Here is a 16,687-nt window from a genome sequence, read left to right on the forward strand (position 1 = left end):
ATTGGTATCGCGGAAAAGCCACCATTAAACGACTACGATGGTAGCCCGGATATTGGTAATGCGCACCAATATTTCCGCTTAGGTTATGCAATATCGCATGCAGCTATGCTAATTCGTCTACGACTCATAGCAGCCACTCAACTTTTATTTGCGTTACAGCTAGTGACTGGGTTCGAGTCTAATATCTCGTACTTATGCATATTTGAGTGTGCGGTTTATGTGCCAATTGCGTCGCCACAGCGCATCAACATGAGTCATTGCAACGAATGCATACATATATATATATATATATATATATATATATATATATATATATATATATATATATATATATATATATATATATATATTTGTGTTGGACATGAGTCTCCAACTATAAGTCCGCTATGTAGAACTCTTGACAGGCGATCTCTTTTTTCGTTGGATTTGCGGTTTGTCACTTTGATGAGACAGTCTTCCCGTCGTTAGGGGGAGATTAGAACGTTAACGTTCAATAGGAACGACAGGAATTGTCGTGGTCTGTCCCCACTATGTCTCATCTTGATCCCCTAAAAGTGACGAGATCACATATACCTGCTGCAAACATGTCTGCAAGGATTGATGTCCCCACAGGAGGACATGGTGCCATCCAGAGGAGATGGGTACGGCACCACTACCATGGATGGTGGTTTGGTGATGCCACAAAGGTGGCATAATGGCGTCATAGGCCATGGGTTCCGCTAGAGAGCGTAGGAGACCCATAGGTTCGATGGATTCTCGCCCTAGGAAGAGAGCGAGTTTGGCATAACTTGATCTATTGATCATTGATACTAAAAATCCATCTCATGAGAATATTCTGGATAGTGGTTATGTCCAAGAGACATCGTTGGGGGACGCCTCAATGTTAGAACCAATTCATGAAATCCGAGTTTGAGATGAAGGACCTTGGGAGAACACGGTTTTGTCTAGATTTAGAACTTGTATACCGTGTCAATAAATGCTTTGCATTTTGATAAAGTCAAAGATGCACTCCCATGGTCGTCAGTAGTCTTGACCCTAAGAGGGATACATTTCGTCCCAGGGATGATGACGAAGACGTGTTAATTGGCAGAAGTGTCTTACCTAAGTGCAATAGGTGCATTATTGTACTTAACACAATACAAGACCGGACACCTCATTTGTTATAAACTTGTTGGCTAGATGTAGCCCTGCGCCAACGCAACGCCATTGGACTGGTATAAAGACAATATTTCGTTACTTAAAATGTACGATAGATATGGGCTTGTTCTATCCCTGCAGAGAGAAAAGAATGAGAACGGATCTCATTAGCCCAAGTGGCACCGTCCAAGACGTTGTGATCGGCAAAAACCGCCGGCCACCCATCCTCCTCCCTTACATCAAAACGATGATGATGTTTTGATGGATTTTGCTGATGTAGGGTATCTCTCTGACCCTCACAAATGTCGTTCCCAGACCGGTTATGTCTTTACCATGGGAAGCACAGCGATATCTTGGAGGTTTACAAAGTAGACCCTTGTTGCTACTTCCTCAAATCATGCAGAGATTATTGCTCTACATAAAGCCGTGCGTGAATGCATATGGCTAAGGTCTGTAATTAGACACATTCGAGGCTTGTGGTTTGAAGTCTACCACAGATGAACCTACATGCATTTATGAATTGAGCAAATGAAATTAGGTTTCATCAAGAGCAACAACACCAAGCATATATCGCTTAAGTTCTTTTACAATCAGCAACAACATTAATCACTTCTAAAGATTGAAGAAAATCAAATCCGATCTGAGGATAATGTAGCGGACTTATTTACTAAGTCGTTACCTAAATCCACCTTCGAGACACATGTGAAGAGCATCGAATTGAGAAAGTTATCTGAACTCCCATGATTGTAGCAATCAGGGGGAGATATTGACATCAGGGAGAGGTATGATGTCTACATCTTTGATCTCGAAGAGTGAAGGACGTGTTGTGCTCTTTTTGTCCTTCGACCAGGGTTACTTTTGTCCCACAGGGTTTTTGTTACCTGGCAAGGTTTTTAGTGAGGCAACGATCAAAGCGTCATCACCAAGTTTGAGCGGCACAAGGGGGAGTGTTGAAGGAAGTCGACATCATGTGTGCCTCTTCAAACTAAGGTTTAGTTCTAGAGTTGTAATAGGAGAGAAGGTTCTAGATTTCCTAATTATTCGGATTCTATTTCCTTGTATGACAAGATTATGTACTTTGTAAATCCCTATATAAAGGGCTCCTATTATCAATAATAGAACACACAATTCTCTCATCAATCTCTCTGCAAATCATATTTTCCTTAAACAGAGTTTATCAATTCTGTTGGTCAATGTGGTGGTATTTTACTGTGTTGGAATTCTTTTGCTGTTGATCTGATCCATAAGCATGACAAATATTTCCACCGCAGAATATTTGATCCTTTTTCAGACAAGAATTTGATTACAACTTTTGTTTAATGCTTACCCTAATAAGAGACTACAACTTGGTCTCTGGAATGATATTGAACGTTTAAGACCTTCTAGAATGAACATTGGCTACTTATTGGAGACTTTAACAATGTGATTAACTCAGAGGAAAAAATTGGAGGAAATAATCTCTCTATTTATATGCATAATTTTGTCAACTAGCTGAACAATATCAATGTTCCTAGCCTTCCTGCAGAAGGCCTTCCTCTTACTTGGTCCAATAAACAGTCATTTTTGAAAGATTAGACAGTGTTGTTGCCAACGACTGGTTAAGGTTGTTTCCCATACCAACTCTTGAGAATCTTTCAATGGTAGGCTCTGACTGTAGTCCTATTGTTGTGACTACTTTTCCCTCTAAGGTTGTGCGTCCTAGTGTTTTCAAATATTTGGCAAACTCATACAATTTTTTCAAAAATAGTTGAGAATTTTTGGAACCAGTCTCTTGATGTTAACCCTTCAAAAACTTTGTTCCTATATCTAATGCTTTCTCACAAAATATTTCTCATTGGAGTAGAGAGGTTTTTAGGAACTTCCTAACTAGATGTTCTAGCACTCAAAAAGATTTGGCCTTTTACCATAATCAACTTATACACTTCCCCTTTCTGATTTCCAAAAAGATGAAGTTTGGTGTCTTTCTAAGGAGCTTTTGGGTGTTTAGAAGGATGAAGAATTGTACTGGGCTCAGAGACCCAAAGCTAACTGCTAGGGGAGAAGAACACTATGTTTTTTCATACTCAGGCTACTCTTAGAACAAAAAAGAATATAATTACTAGAATTAAGAATGATCTTAATATTTGTATTACTGACAATCTGATATTGGTGATGTAACTGATGTCTTTGTGCAGAGTTTTAAAAAAAGATTTCATGCTTTTGGTCATCAAAATCCTGCTGCTGATATGGATTTTATAAATATTATTAAATTTGTCATATCGGATCCAAGCTTCTAAAGCCGGTTTCAACTGAGTAGCTTGACAGATTTATTGAGGTCCCTAAAGCCCAGGGGCCATATGGATTAAATGCTATCTTTTATCAGAAGAACTGAGATATAATCAAATTAAGGAAGTTTTTTTTTTTTTTTTTTTTTTTTAATCAAGCCCCTGAACGGAAATAGTATATTTATCACAAACTAGAATAGGTCGTGTGTAACTAGGGCTGTCACTCGGTCGGTTCGAATCGGTTATAGGTATTACCAACTTCAAAATCAAAACTTTCGGTTTTAAAATTGAGCTACCAATTACCAACCAAAATTTTCGGTTTTTAATCATAACTACCAAATTCGGTATTTCGGTTTTCGGTATTACCAACTTTAGAACAACTAATTCTTTGTAATTAAAATTAGAACGAACAAAACTAGGTTCTTCAATTTTATAGTCGTAAACTTTGTACTCATCTCATAATTATAGCTTTCTTTTGTATATATGACATCAAGTTTGAGTCATTTTTAATAAAACTAGGTTATTTAACCATCTTTGACTAGGTTACTTAAAATACATGAACTATTAATGTAGTATATGTAGTAATGTTCATACTATTATGAAAATTTTTATGTTTATTTCTTAATATACATGTATGTGTATTGAAAACCATAGTATATAAAGTTGAGGGCGACTCCAAAATTGTCATTGATGCCGTCAATAAAGTTATACACCCACCCTGGCGCTTACTCAAAATTATTCAAGATATCCAAGCCATTGCTACAAGTTTCAACTCAATCTCATTTCGACATATCTTCCGGGAAGCAAACTTTGTAGCAGATGCTATAGCTAATTTAGGCCACAATTGTACTAGTGGAAATGTGTGGACACATAGAGTCCCTATGGAGGCTTCAAGAGCCTTAATGTTCGATGTTGTAAACTTGGGATGCCAGAGAGGCTTCCATCTTTAATATATAGTCTTTTCGTATCAAAAAAAAAAAAAAAAGCTAATATTTAGATAATCGGTAGATTCGGTATTTACCAAAATCAAATCAACTTTTTCGGTAATTTTCGATTTCGGTTTTATCGGTCTCGGTTACTAAAAAATCGGTTTACCAAACTTAAAACATCGGTTGGTATTCGGTCGGTTTGGTAATTACCAAACCAAGTGGCAGCCCTATGTGTAACCCTTCCGCTGTCATTTAAGGACATAGACAGACAAGAAGATAGTTGTAGTACCCACAGTGATACATAGAAATAGACCTACTCATTATACATTCAAATACGTAGAGGTAGCAGGGACCCTCCATTGGTACTACGCCGGAGGCGCTAGAGATCTAAGGAGTATCATTTCTCTAGTTATTGATTTTATTGATAAATGTTCTTCTCTTAACTTGATAAATCACACCAATATTGGCCTGATTCCAATATTTTAAAATCATGAGTATGTTCATCACCTCAGACCTATTAGTCTCTGCAATTTATTTTATGAAATTATCTCAAAGGTTTTTTTTTTTTTTAGATTAAAAATGTTTTTGAAAAAATGCATTTCTAAAAACCTGGGTGCTTTTGCCACGAAAGGTCTATTATTGACAGGGCCGACCTTAGGCCTAGGGCCTCAGATTTTAGGGGCCTCAAATTTTTTTTTGGACTAAATTCAGTTTAGTCCCTTGAAATTTAGGGCTAAAATCAGTTTGGTCCCTGATATTTTTTTTTAATCATGATGGTCCTTGATTTTCCAAATTGCATCAATCGAGTCCAAAATTTGAAATTGGCTCAAAAGATGACGTCACTTGCTGAGTTGGAGCCAACATAAGGGCCCATTTTTCAGCCTTTGACCCGCTGAGAAGGGTAAAATGGACATTTCCCCTTCCATCCCCAATTCCAAACCCACCTTTCTTCTTCCGATCACACTCCCATCCTTCTGTCTCAACAACCTCCAATTCCAACCGACCACCCCAATGTAGAGCACCGCCTCCGCCGCCCCACTCCAAACCTTCTCTCCCTCTCTCTCTCCCCCCTCCACTACACCAAATTTTCAATCAGACGACAGTTTTTCACTGTCGTCTGATTATATACTTTGCTGTTGTCTATCTCAATGCCGTCTGATACATGAATCAGACAATACCACAAAACTGTCGTCTGATAATATTTAGTACAACAGCAGTTACATCCTGTCTGTTGTCTGAACACCAAGAAGAACAACAGCGGCTTATATACTTACTATTGTCTAAAGGTGTTCCAAACAACAGGGGCTTATATGCTTGCTGTTGTCTGAAGGCTTGATCAGACAACAGGGACTTATATGCTTGCTGTTGTCTGAAGGCTTGGTCAGACAACAGGGGCTTATATGCTTGCTGTTGTCTGAAGGCTTGGTCAGACAATATGTACTTGCAAATTCCATTGTCCATCCATTATTGATACTATAGATTTCTCCAAAAAACTGTTGTTTGTTGTTTTGCTGGACAATGACTTTCTCGTTCTTTTAGTCCTTACTAGCAACGACGCCCGCGCGATGCTACGGGTATATTATTCATGCATTATAAGACAGCGATAACAAACATTGATGCATTATTATATAGCTAAATATATAAATTATAATTCATAATAAAGTATCAATTATAATTCAATAATTGTTGGCTTACTTCCATGTTGGATATGTAATATAACTTCGATATAGAAAAGACTCTTTATATGTAATGTAACTTTGATATAGAAAATACATTAACTCATCTGCAGGGTCAGACTTGTTTACAAACATAAAAAATTTAATCTCATATAAACTATGATGAGAAGTACATATATAAGCCTCTCAACTTGCTTCCTTCTCGCATTCACTTGCTTTGTGCAATCAGCAAGGCACTTTGTTCATGCCATCCACCTAATAAGCACACCAGACAGTAACATTCGAGCCTGGATTTTGAGCAAACTGGGTAAGAATACCTGCACAGCAATATACAATTAGATGAATTAAAATGGAAGCTTCTTTATATGACTTGCTAACAATTCATATCTCACACTGAAATTTCATCCATATATCCATATATATTTTACCATCTTTTTCACACATTTCAAATGTATAGTGTGCCCACATGGTAAGATAGTCATGTTTGCTTATCGAAAAGAACTGTGCAAATATCTTATGTGAGTTGATACACTATAGAGCAGAAAATACCAGTTTAATACTAAGTGATAAGTCACCATTATCTTTCAAAAATTACCTCAAAGCACACAGGTCAATTCCACACAATTGTGTGAATCCTTCAGCACTGTTGAGTAACAGCATCCTAAAGCACATAAAGAGATGTTCCAATTTAGACATGGAATGATGTAAAGATTAACAATAAAGTGTTCGAAGTTAATTTCATTTTATGCATTTCTTTCATCTTTTGAAAATGGTTTTCGTATCCAATTCCTGCGAAATTGCGACTGCCTTAGAATTAGAACAAAACAAACAATAAGCTTCAAGTCAGAGAACAACTCAATTTGTTCTCCTAGACTTTTGACATATAATATATCTAAATTATTACTGAATTCCCAAAGAAATTACCATCAAGGTGGGATTTATTCGTGAGCAGCTTGTTTCTAGAAACCCCATCACTCATATCAAAGAGGTTGACCATTCTTCCCAGGCATCACGGGAATGGCCTATCAATGTTGTGAGCTTTGCTGCCATGCATCCCCTTCCTTTCATCCCGTGTCATCACATACTACATTACAATAATCCCAGTACACAATCACTTTCAATTTCTTTGATTTGTTAAAGCAATAAAACAAATCTGTAGTGAAAGAACTAACAAAGCATTGACAAAAACGACAGCTTCCACCTTAGCAAAGCAGACAAAAAAAAAAAAAATTTGAAGCTACCAAGTTCATCATGATTAATAATTACAGAAAGAGGAGCAGGACTTTTTTTTTTTTCTATTTCACCCAAAACCAGCACAAACCAGCAAGCTTAAACTTACCCACTTTAAGTTGACCTTTAAGATGTAACTGAATTAGATCAGTATCCAACTTTGAATCAGATAAAAATATCATAAACTGTATTAAAAGATAAAAAATGGATGAGTTCATAACTATATCAATATACTTGACAGAAGAACTGATCAAGGCAAAACCAAACGTCGTAGCACGTACCCGAAATTCAAGGAGTGCAATGCCTAAGGTGGAAGGGTACTGCTAGAGGAGGAGTCCAAGCTGTGCCTCTACAGCTGCTCCCATTCTGCCTGTGCCTGTGCCTGTGGGGCACTGCCGTTTACTATTTTCTCCTTCTCCTTCACCTATATTTCATACATGCAGCAATTAAACAATGAAGTTAAGGGTTACTCTAAATTTTACTTTATTCAAACCATTAACAATTTCCTTCCTTTATTGAATTGGGTTACCCTAAAACAACAAAGGCATCAAATGTGATCTGATTTTGATAACAAAGTTGATTCAATTAAAAAAAAAACAATTCTGAGGGTGTTACGTACATTATCATACAAAAAGATCAAATTCAAAAAAGAAATTGTGTGCGAAGAAGTCAAATAAGTACAGTAGCCAGAAGAGAAATTAAGTGTTACAGGAACACACAATAAATTATCAATCTTGGTTAAGAAAATTCAGTAACTAATGTCAAGCTGTATGCAGAACAATCTTCTAAAATATCATCTCAGCTTTTAATATATTTTGTTAGGTACCCACCTACAGGTTTTACCAAAATGGTTTTGTGGCCTTCTTTTTGGTGGAGAATATGTTAGTTCACCTCATTAAAATAAGACAGAAACACTAATCTTATTCTACCAATCTTTTTTTTTGGCAACTTATTCAATCAACTCAGCCAATAACAGCAAAAGACCTTTGATCAATTCCAAACATTAATCCAATAGGCAATGGTAATAGTTAATTACAAAGATATTGGTGGTACGGAAAAATTGGCTCAAAGTTAGCTTCAAACCTCTGAACTTGGAAATCAAGAAAGAAATAGCTGCTTATTATTCTTAACAACCAAACCTCTTTTCTTTGTCTCCAGTCCAAATCCCCGGTGGCAGGATTTAAACATCATCGGTGGCAATATGGTTATGTAGACCACAGATGAAAAACAATAGAAAAATAATACTAATGATAAAGAAAAAAAAAAACAGATAATGATCTTCCCATATACCAATGTTTCCCAAATGGCATCAACCACGTAATATAAACCAAATGATCCGAACACAAGAATTTTCATTTTTAATCCCCATTTAGTTTTCTTGCTGATCCTTTAAAAGATATCACCATCAGATTCTTAAACTCTTCCATATAATTGATAAAGGAAAAATTTAGAGAAAAAAAGAAAGAAAGAAAGGAGAAGATCGAGTTAGAACCTGGATAGTCAAAACCCAGGAAAGGTCTAATTAATCAACCCCCCAAGAAAATATCAAACAAATACAAATCTTAGAAATGAAACCCAGAAGCAAGACCCCAAAACTTGTCAAGTTTAGGTTTCTAAAAACTACAATCAATCAGAGATGAGAAAAACAAAAATCAGATTCAAGATTTCACCTCTTGTTTCTTTTTATTCGCAATCACTCATACATATGGAGAAGGAAAAAAACACCCAGAAATTAGATTCAATCTAAAATGAAAATTCATTAACACATAATATGAAACACTCCCAAGAAATCATCTCTTACCAAGACCCAAGAAATCATCTCTGTTTGAAGATAGAGATATACTCAAACGGCTTCTAATAATTTTCCGTTGTATCCTCCAAGTCCAGAAATCTCAAGGTTAGATATCCATTTAATCCAAATCAACTGATCTGAATCCAAAATTCGAAACTAGACTTCTTACCTTTCTGCCTCTGAACCATCACGTATTCATAAGTCATAACCACTCTTCCTCTGCTTCAGTACTCAAACTTTTCCATTCAAGACCCACAGGACCTCCAAATTCAAAAAAAATGCAAATCAAAATTCATAATCTTTAGAACTGAAGCTTCGATTTTGACAAAAAGGAGAGTTCAAAGCTTACTGAATCAAAGTGGTGGTGGAGCTATTGCGAGATGGCGGCCGGAAATTGACGAAGGAAAGGGAGCAGTAGCAGCAGCAGCAGCAGCAACAGCGCGGCTTGGAGGGTCGCGTGTAGAGGCAAGAGTCGGTACATGGCGGTGCTGGGCTTGGGTTTTGATCATATTGAGGTGCTGGTTCGATTGGTGGTGGCGGTGTCGTGAATTAGTGGCCAAAACTGGCGGTCTCCAGCGATGGCAGGGAGAAATGGAAGGGAGAGAGAACAGAGAATTGGGCGTGCGGCCGAGAGAGAGAGAGAGAGTGCGTGTGTGTGTTGGGTTTCTAGCTAGGGTTAGTTTCTTTAAATACTAGTCCACATTGAAGTCAAATTTTGTCGAACTAATGGAGGGAAATAGTGAAAATTAAAAATTTGACTAGTGTTCAGTAAGGCGCGCCAGCACATTTGAACTAAAACTCAGACAACGTCACTTTTAGTACTTTGTCTGAGAGAGAATCGCACAATAGTCAACTAAAAAACTGTCGTATGAATCAAAACAATCAGACAACATCTTTTTCAACCATTGTATTAATAGCAATTGCACAACAGAGAAGTAATAACTGTTGTGTGATTAAAAACAATCAGACGACATCTTTTTTCAACCATTGTGTTAATCAACCTTGAACAACATCAATGTAATAACTGTTGTCTGAATTGATTGATTTAGACAACATCGGAAAAACAACCATTGTCTGATTTACAATTGCACAACAATAATGTAACAACTGTCGTCTGATTTAAAAATTCAGACGACATAATTTTTTTTGCTGTTGTCTGATTATTTCAGACGACAGTTAAAATGTTTGCTGTCGTCTGATATGTGTTGTCTGATTGAAAAATTGGTGTAGTGCTCTCTCCTAGCACCTTCTCCTGTGCAAAACGACCACAACAGTGTCACCCTTCAATCTGGACTGGAGCTTCACCAGCAAAAAGCCCAAACTGAAATGGATATCCCCCAAATCTTCTCTCTACACCCAGAAGCTCTTCGACTTCGCAATTAACCAAGAAGCCTAGAAAAGCTGTCGAGGACGGCGGTTCCGATGGTACCCGTAAACACCCAAAAACACAATCCGTCAAAACTCGGTCGAATTTAAAAACCAGTGATACCATCATGTAGAGCTTGGTGAGGAGATCGATTTTCATACCTTACACAACCCCGAAGATCGCCGGAAATTGCAGATACTCCGCCAGAAAATTTAAACCTTTCGAGCTTCGATTCTCTCTATTTGCTCCACAAATGGATCAATAGTGACTACAAGGAGGTAGGGGATGATGAGACGATCCAAACGCAACTGGTGCGCCACTGGGAAGTGGTCGGAGTAGTCAAAAAAGGCTGAAGACCGCCCGAGATGTAAAAACTTCTTGGCGTCGATTCTTCCTTCACAGCCGGTGAACGATCGATCAAACCAGCGCTAGAAATATGACGGCGATAGCGAGGTGGTCTGAACATGACCAGTTTTCCTGTCGGAGATGCTGGAGGAGAGAGAAATCAGGTCGCCAGGTTGCTTTTGGGTCAGAAGCTCTGATGCTTCTGGGTTTCTGTATGAAAGAAAGAGTTCGCAGAGAGAAAGTTTGAGAGGGGAGAGAGAGATCTTTTCTATTTATTTATTTTTTTTATTTATGAATTTAGCTTCAAAGGTTATTTTAGGAATTTACCCTTCTTATGGGGTCAATGGCTGAAAAATGGGCCCCTATGTCTGCTCCAACTCAGCAAGTGACGTCATCTTTCGAGCCAATTTCAAATTTTGGACTCGATTGATGCAATTTGGAATATCAAGGACCATCGTGATTGAAAAAAAAAGTCAGGGACCAAACTGATTTTCACCCTAAAATTTAAGGGACTAAACTGAATTTAGTCCTTTTTTTATTAAGTTGACCTGTAGATAAAAAAAAGGGAGCTGTTTGGCTCCAATTTTGCTGCAGCTGGTCAACAGTCTCTTTTCTTGCGCGGGCGTGCCAGCACCGTCGGGTGCGGTCGTCGGGGATGTCTCTTGACCTGACTTCTATCAAGCGATTGTAGACGAGGAGAGCACCAACCTCGTAGCGGGATTCTTTGTGCCTCGTGGCGAGGACTTTTGTTGAGCTTCTTGAAAATCACAATCGATACTCGATGTTGTAGATCGAGCAGAGCGAGAACCACTGGGAAGTGAGGAGAACTTGCTAAAGCGTCTTTAGCTTGGCTGGGTTGCTAGGGCGTTACCCTTGCTTGGCTGGTTCTGTAACCGTTGTGGTCGCGGCACTACCGTCGGCTCCCGAGGAGACTAGGACCGAAGCACGTTGACAGAGGGTTTGGTGGCACTGAAAGTCGGCTTCTGAGAAGACTAGGACTAGGAGTGTGATCACCGGTAAGAGAAAGAGAAGGAGAGGAGTTGCTCTTAGAGAGGTTGCTCTAGAGAGAACTTAGATCATCTTAGAGATGTTTTGATGTTGTGTTGTGAATGTGTTTGTGTGTTGGGTGTTTGGTCGTGGTACTACAATCGGCTCTCGAGGAGACTAGGACCGAAGTACGTTGACAGAGGGTTTAGTGGCACTGAAAGTCGGCTTCTGAGAAGACCAGGACTAGGAGTGTGATCACCGGTAAGAGAAAGAGAAGGAGAGGAGTTGCTCTTAGAGAGGTTTGCTCTAGAGAGAACTTAGATCATCTTAGAGATGTTGTTGTTGAATGTGAATGCGTGTGTTAGAATGAGAGGAGAAGGTGTTTATATAGGGAAGAAAAAGAAGAGTGAAATGATGAGTGGAAGAAAAATAATGAAAGTAGATCTAAGTTCACTTGTAAAATATGGAAAAGATAGAGAAAAGATGAAATGAAAGCAAAGCATGAAGGTGCAGCAACATGGAAGTGGTGATGATCTATTAAAGAGATTGTAGAAGAAAAATATATCCAAGGAAAAAGAGAAAAGCATCTAGCTTTCTTCATGTGGGTAGGAAACATGAACATGTGAATATTGAGCTGGTTTTAGGTCAGTTTCTGCCCCTTTATTCCTTCAATTATTTCTCCAATAAGACTTCATTATATGCCTTCGACTTCTTCATATGAAATGTTCCACTATGAGTGTAGATCATCCTGACACATTTTCAGATTTTTATTCCATGTGGTTGGGCCGAAAATGCTGCTGGACCTCTTACAGGTCCAGTTTTCCAGTTTTGCTTCTCTAGAAAATTGGGCTGATTGTTTGAAGGCCTTCCACTCGAAAAAAGCTCTTGCACTCTTCATAAGAAATGATCCTTGGGCTGTCTAGAATGGATCTGGAAAGTTTTAGCACATTTAGATTTCATTTGGTTAGTCTGCCACCCCTCCTTCCTTGTCTAGCTCGGTTTTTCCTAGCCGAAGTAGGAAAATATGCTAAAGTTGACTTGTCATACTTCCATAGTAGGCTTTATTTAGCCTCTAAATATATATTTCGAGCTTGTCGACAATATATAGCTGGAGCCACTGACATTGGCTCAATTTCTCCAACACATGCCTTGTCAGGCCAAAATGTTCATTTTGGGTCCAAACAGGAGCTTCTATTCAAACCTCCAAAATTAGCATTTGGACATCTTTTCTTATTAGTCCTCCAATTTGCTTTTTTGAATATATAATATGCTAACTACACCTCCTATGATTTTCCCAAAATGCTCTTGGACTTATTATCTAACCACGCTTAGGGCTTTCGATAAAGTTTGAATACCAAGCAACTACAATTGGTCTTCAAATAAAGTTCATCAAATCTATTATCTTAAGCAAAGACATAGTTGCAGTGTAACATCTCTGCCCTTACTCCCCCACCCATTCCATTATCAAAAGACTAAGATACAATCAATTTTACCCAGATAGATGTAGAGCAATGTGGGAAGACCATAGTTCATCAAAAAAAAAAATGGGAAGACCATAAAATTAGGATATGCGTTGACAATTTTTGTTTGTTTTTTTATTACTAGAAGTTGGGATCGATCTTAATGACTTAATCTTTGAGATCTCTGAAATAATTTGTCTTGTTTAGTTAAGTTCTATTGCATATAAAGTGCTTTGATATATAAAAAGAAAAATTTTGAACTGGAAGTATGAGGCTTAGTGAGCACTAAAATGCATGCAAACTTCATTGTATACATTACTAAAGTTTATGAAATAATGGGGGTTTTGTTGGTAGAGTTTCTTCAACACTGATGATAACAAAAAAAATAGGTATTTTTGTTTGTTTTTGAAATAGGACGTCAAGCCTTTCATATATCAAATATAAGTGAATACACAACATGACTTACCCCGAAAGGGCCACGTCAATATCAAGCCATGTAGGCTACCCTAGAGCAACCAAATGAAATCACTATGGTAATAGGACCAAGAACCAAAACCTAGATAATGTTAGGGCAAGAAAAGAAAAGAAAAAACCCTAATAACTTATTCAACGGAACCCAGGACCTCCCTACGCAGAGGGGGCATCCCCAGGGTCCACAGTAACTAGACACAATGAGGTGTCCTCCTCCATGGCAGCCTCAATCATCGCCATCAACTCCACCATTGGAAAGCTGTTATACCACCAAGAGCTGAAAACCAAAGCTTACAGCCAAACCCCAAGGCCCAAAACCGAACACCAAATACTATAGCCTTAAGCCCAGATCCACCAGAAGGAGCTAGACCCGAACCAGTCCCAGCATTGCTTAGATCAAGAGCTGCGGCAACACCACCGCCCTTCCCCGAAGTGGGATCAACTGCACCATTGCCGACGTCCGCAAAAACTGCGGATCCACCATTCTGTAATCCCGACGTGGTAGCACTACCACCTTCACCAATCTCTGAGCAGCCTGCAAAGTCGTCAAAACCGGCTCGTAGGCCTCCACCACCGCCATGAGGAGCACCGCCAAGATAGCCACCATCAGAACCCAACACCATCAGCAATATATCCATACCCGCCTCAGATCCATCACCGCCAAGCACAATCGTCGTGCCACCTACGACCCAAGCAGCACAACCAGCATCAGACGACTTCCTCCCAATCAAGAACGGATTAGACCACCCATACTCGAGTGAGAGGGAGAAGCCACTGGCACGTACAGTCCACACCAAGTCACCACTGTCGTCCAACCCAGCCTTGTCGTCGTAAACCACAGCACCTTGGCCAGACAGAAAAACGATAGAAAGGAGGAAGGCAAAGCCAACCCATGACGCCAAGAAGAGGCGACGACGGATAAGGCGACCCACAAGGCCGGCAGTCCCAAACCCATGCACGATCAGTTTGATGGCTAGGTAAAACCCTAGCAGAGCAAAGAGACGCAAAACCATATTACAATATTCTTGGACTTAAAAAAAAAAAAAAAGGTATTGAGATATGTTCTTAAGAAATAAGCTGGGAATTTTGATGAAGAATATTCCATTTATTTGTACATGTCTGAATTAGTCATTTTATATGTACTAACACAATTAATCATTACTTGAAAAAAGAGGGAGGTCCAAATGCTAAATTTGGAGGTATGAATAGAAGCACTCATAAAAAAAAATAATAATAATAAAAAAATAATCTGAGCGGGTTAGCGTCTATGTAGGGCCGGCCTTGGGCCTAGAGCCTAAGATTTTAGGGGCCTCAAATTTTTTTTTTAAGTTGGCCTGTAGATAAAAAAAAAAAAAAAATCTGAGTGGGTTAGCGTCTATGAAGACACAAACATTGACGCTCAATCTCTCACGATCTGTTTCTCAACTATGGCTGAAGAAAAAAAGTCCAATTGTGATTGAACATCCCAAAATGTATCCCAACTGTGGCTGAAGAAGAAAAGCCGAAAAGCAAAAGGAGAAGGAGAATAGGAGACTATGAGAGTTAATTTTATCTTCCAAAAAGTCAAAAAGGTATGATCTTTAACTCTTTAAGCTATTTCTTTTCAGTTTTGAAGAAAGTTTGGTGCTTTACTTCACTGTTGTGTTTCTTTCTTCTTTGTTTCATTCATTCTCTGTTGAAAAAAATGCTATATGAGTATATGCCTGGGCCCTGAGGCTTTCTATATGATATTCTTTAAGGATTGAGATCAATCAAATCATTCAATTGTTGAATTTGTTGGATTGTTGGCTGGTTTGAACTTTGAAGTTGTTATCATGGCTCCTACTAGAAAATTTAAGTCTGGGGCTCAGAAAAGAAAAGAGAAAGAGAGGAGAGAAGCTTTACATAAAACTCAAGTTGGTTCTCTTAAAAAATATTTTAGTAGCAACAAAGAAGAAGCATGTCAAGCTGTGAATGATACTGAAGAGGCAGAAGAGCTAAATCAATCAGAGAATGAGGAAAATAATGAAATTCTCAATGAAGATGTTCACATTACAGAGCCAAATCAGTCAGAGAATGAGGAAATTAATGACATTATCAATGAAGATGTTCACACTACAAGTTCAAGGGAGGAGATTCTTTTCGACATGGATGATCCAGGGAATTGGAATAGGACAGACCAAAATATTACAGATTTTTTGGTTGAAAGAGACCCGAAAAGAGACAATAATGTCATCTCTCCGAAAGATAAATGTGACAAAAGCATTACTTCAGAGAATTACCAAATGGAGAGAAGCAAGATAGAAAGTGGCTGGTATATTCGGTTTCTTTGGACAAAGTTTTTTGCTTTTGTTGTAAATTGTTTGCAAAGAAGCATCTTGTGGGGAAATTAGCTGATGAAGGTGTGAATGATTGGCACAATATTTCTGACTAACTTAAAAGTCATGAAAGAAGTAGGTATCACATTGCCTCAATGATAAGTTGGATGGAGTTGGCAAAAAAGACTGAAATTGAAGTTGACTATTGATGCAAGTCTGCAAGAACAAATCAATCAAGAAAAAGAACACTGGAAGCAAGTATTAGAAAGAATTCTTGTAGTTGTGAAAAGACTTGGAAAAATAATTTGGCTTTTCGTGGAGATAGTGAAAAGCTATATGAGGAGAACAATGGTCTTTTCTTACAGATGACAGAACTCCTTGCTGAATTTGATTCGACTATGCAAGAACATGTTCGACGTATTAATAAACATGAGATTCAATATCATTATTTGAGTCACAAAATTCAAAATGAAATGATTCAATTGTTGGCATATGAGGTGAAAATCTCAATTATTAGTAGAATCAAAGAAGCCAAATATTTTTCAGTTATACTTGACTGTACTCCAGATGCAAGTAATGAGGAACAAATGTCTCTTGTATTAAGAATGTTCCGGCTACTCCAATTGTGGTTGAAGAATATTTTTTAGAATTCTTGAAGGTTGCTGACACATCCGGTCTTGGACTGCTTAATGAACTTCTAACTGCATTGAAGACTCTTGGACTTGATGTCAAT

The 16,687-nt window shown here is 38.3% G+C and overlaps 1 long non-coding RNA gene across 3 annotated transcripts; it reads right to left on the reverse strand.

Annotated features, from left to right (window-relative positions):
- Positions 1-5,981: 5,981 nt before the first annotated feature.
- Positions 5,982-9,681, reverse strand: LOC133712521 (uncharacterized). Of its 3 annotated transcripts, none has more exons than XR_009847450.1 (7): positions 9,378-9,681; positions 9,198-9,289; positions 9,038-9,111; positions 7,518-7,660; positions 6,931-7,090; positions 6,602-6,667; positions 5,982-6,323 (listed from the first exon to the last, which is right to left on the reverse strand). It is a non-coding gene; the product is annotated as an uncharacterized LOC133712521 (long non-coding RNA). The 3 variants fall into 3 exon arrangements; XR_009847449.1 differs by adding an exon at positions 7,346-7,421 and having other exon boundaries at positions 9,038-9,289; XR_009847448.1 differs by having other exon boundaries at positions 9,038-9,289.
- Between the last annotated feature and the right edge of the window lie 7,006 nt (positions 9,682-16,687).

Source organism: Rosa rugosa, chromosome 5 (genome assembly GCF_958449725.1).
Source record: "Rosa rugosa chromosome 5, drRosRugo1.1, whole genome shotgun sequence".
Lineage (NCBI taxonomy): Eukaryota > Viridiplantae > Streptophyta > Magnoliopsida > Rosales > Rosaceae > Rosa > Rosa rugosa.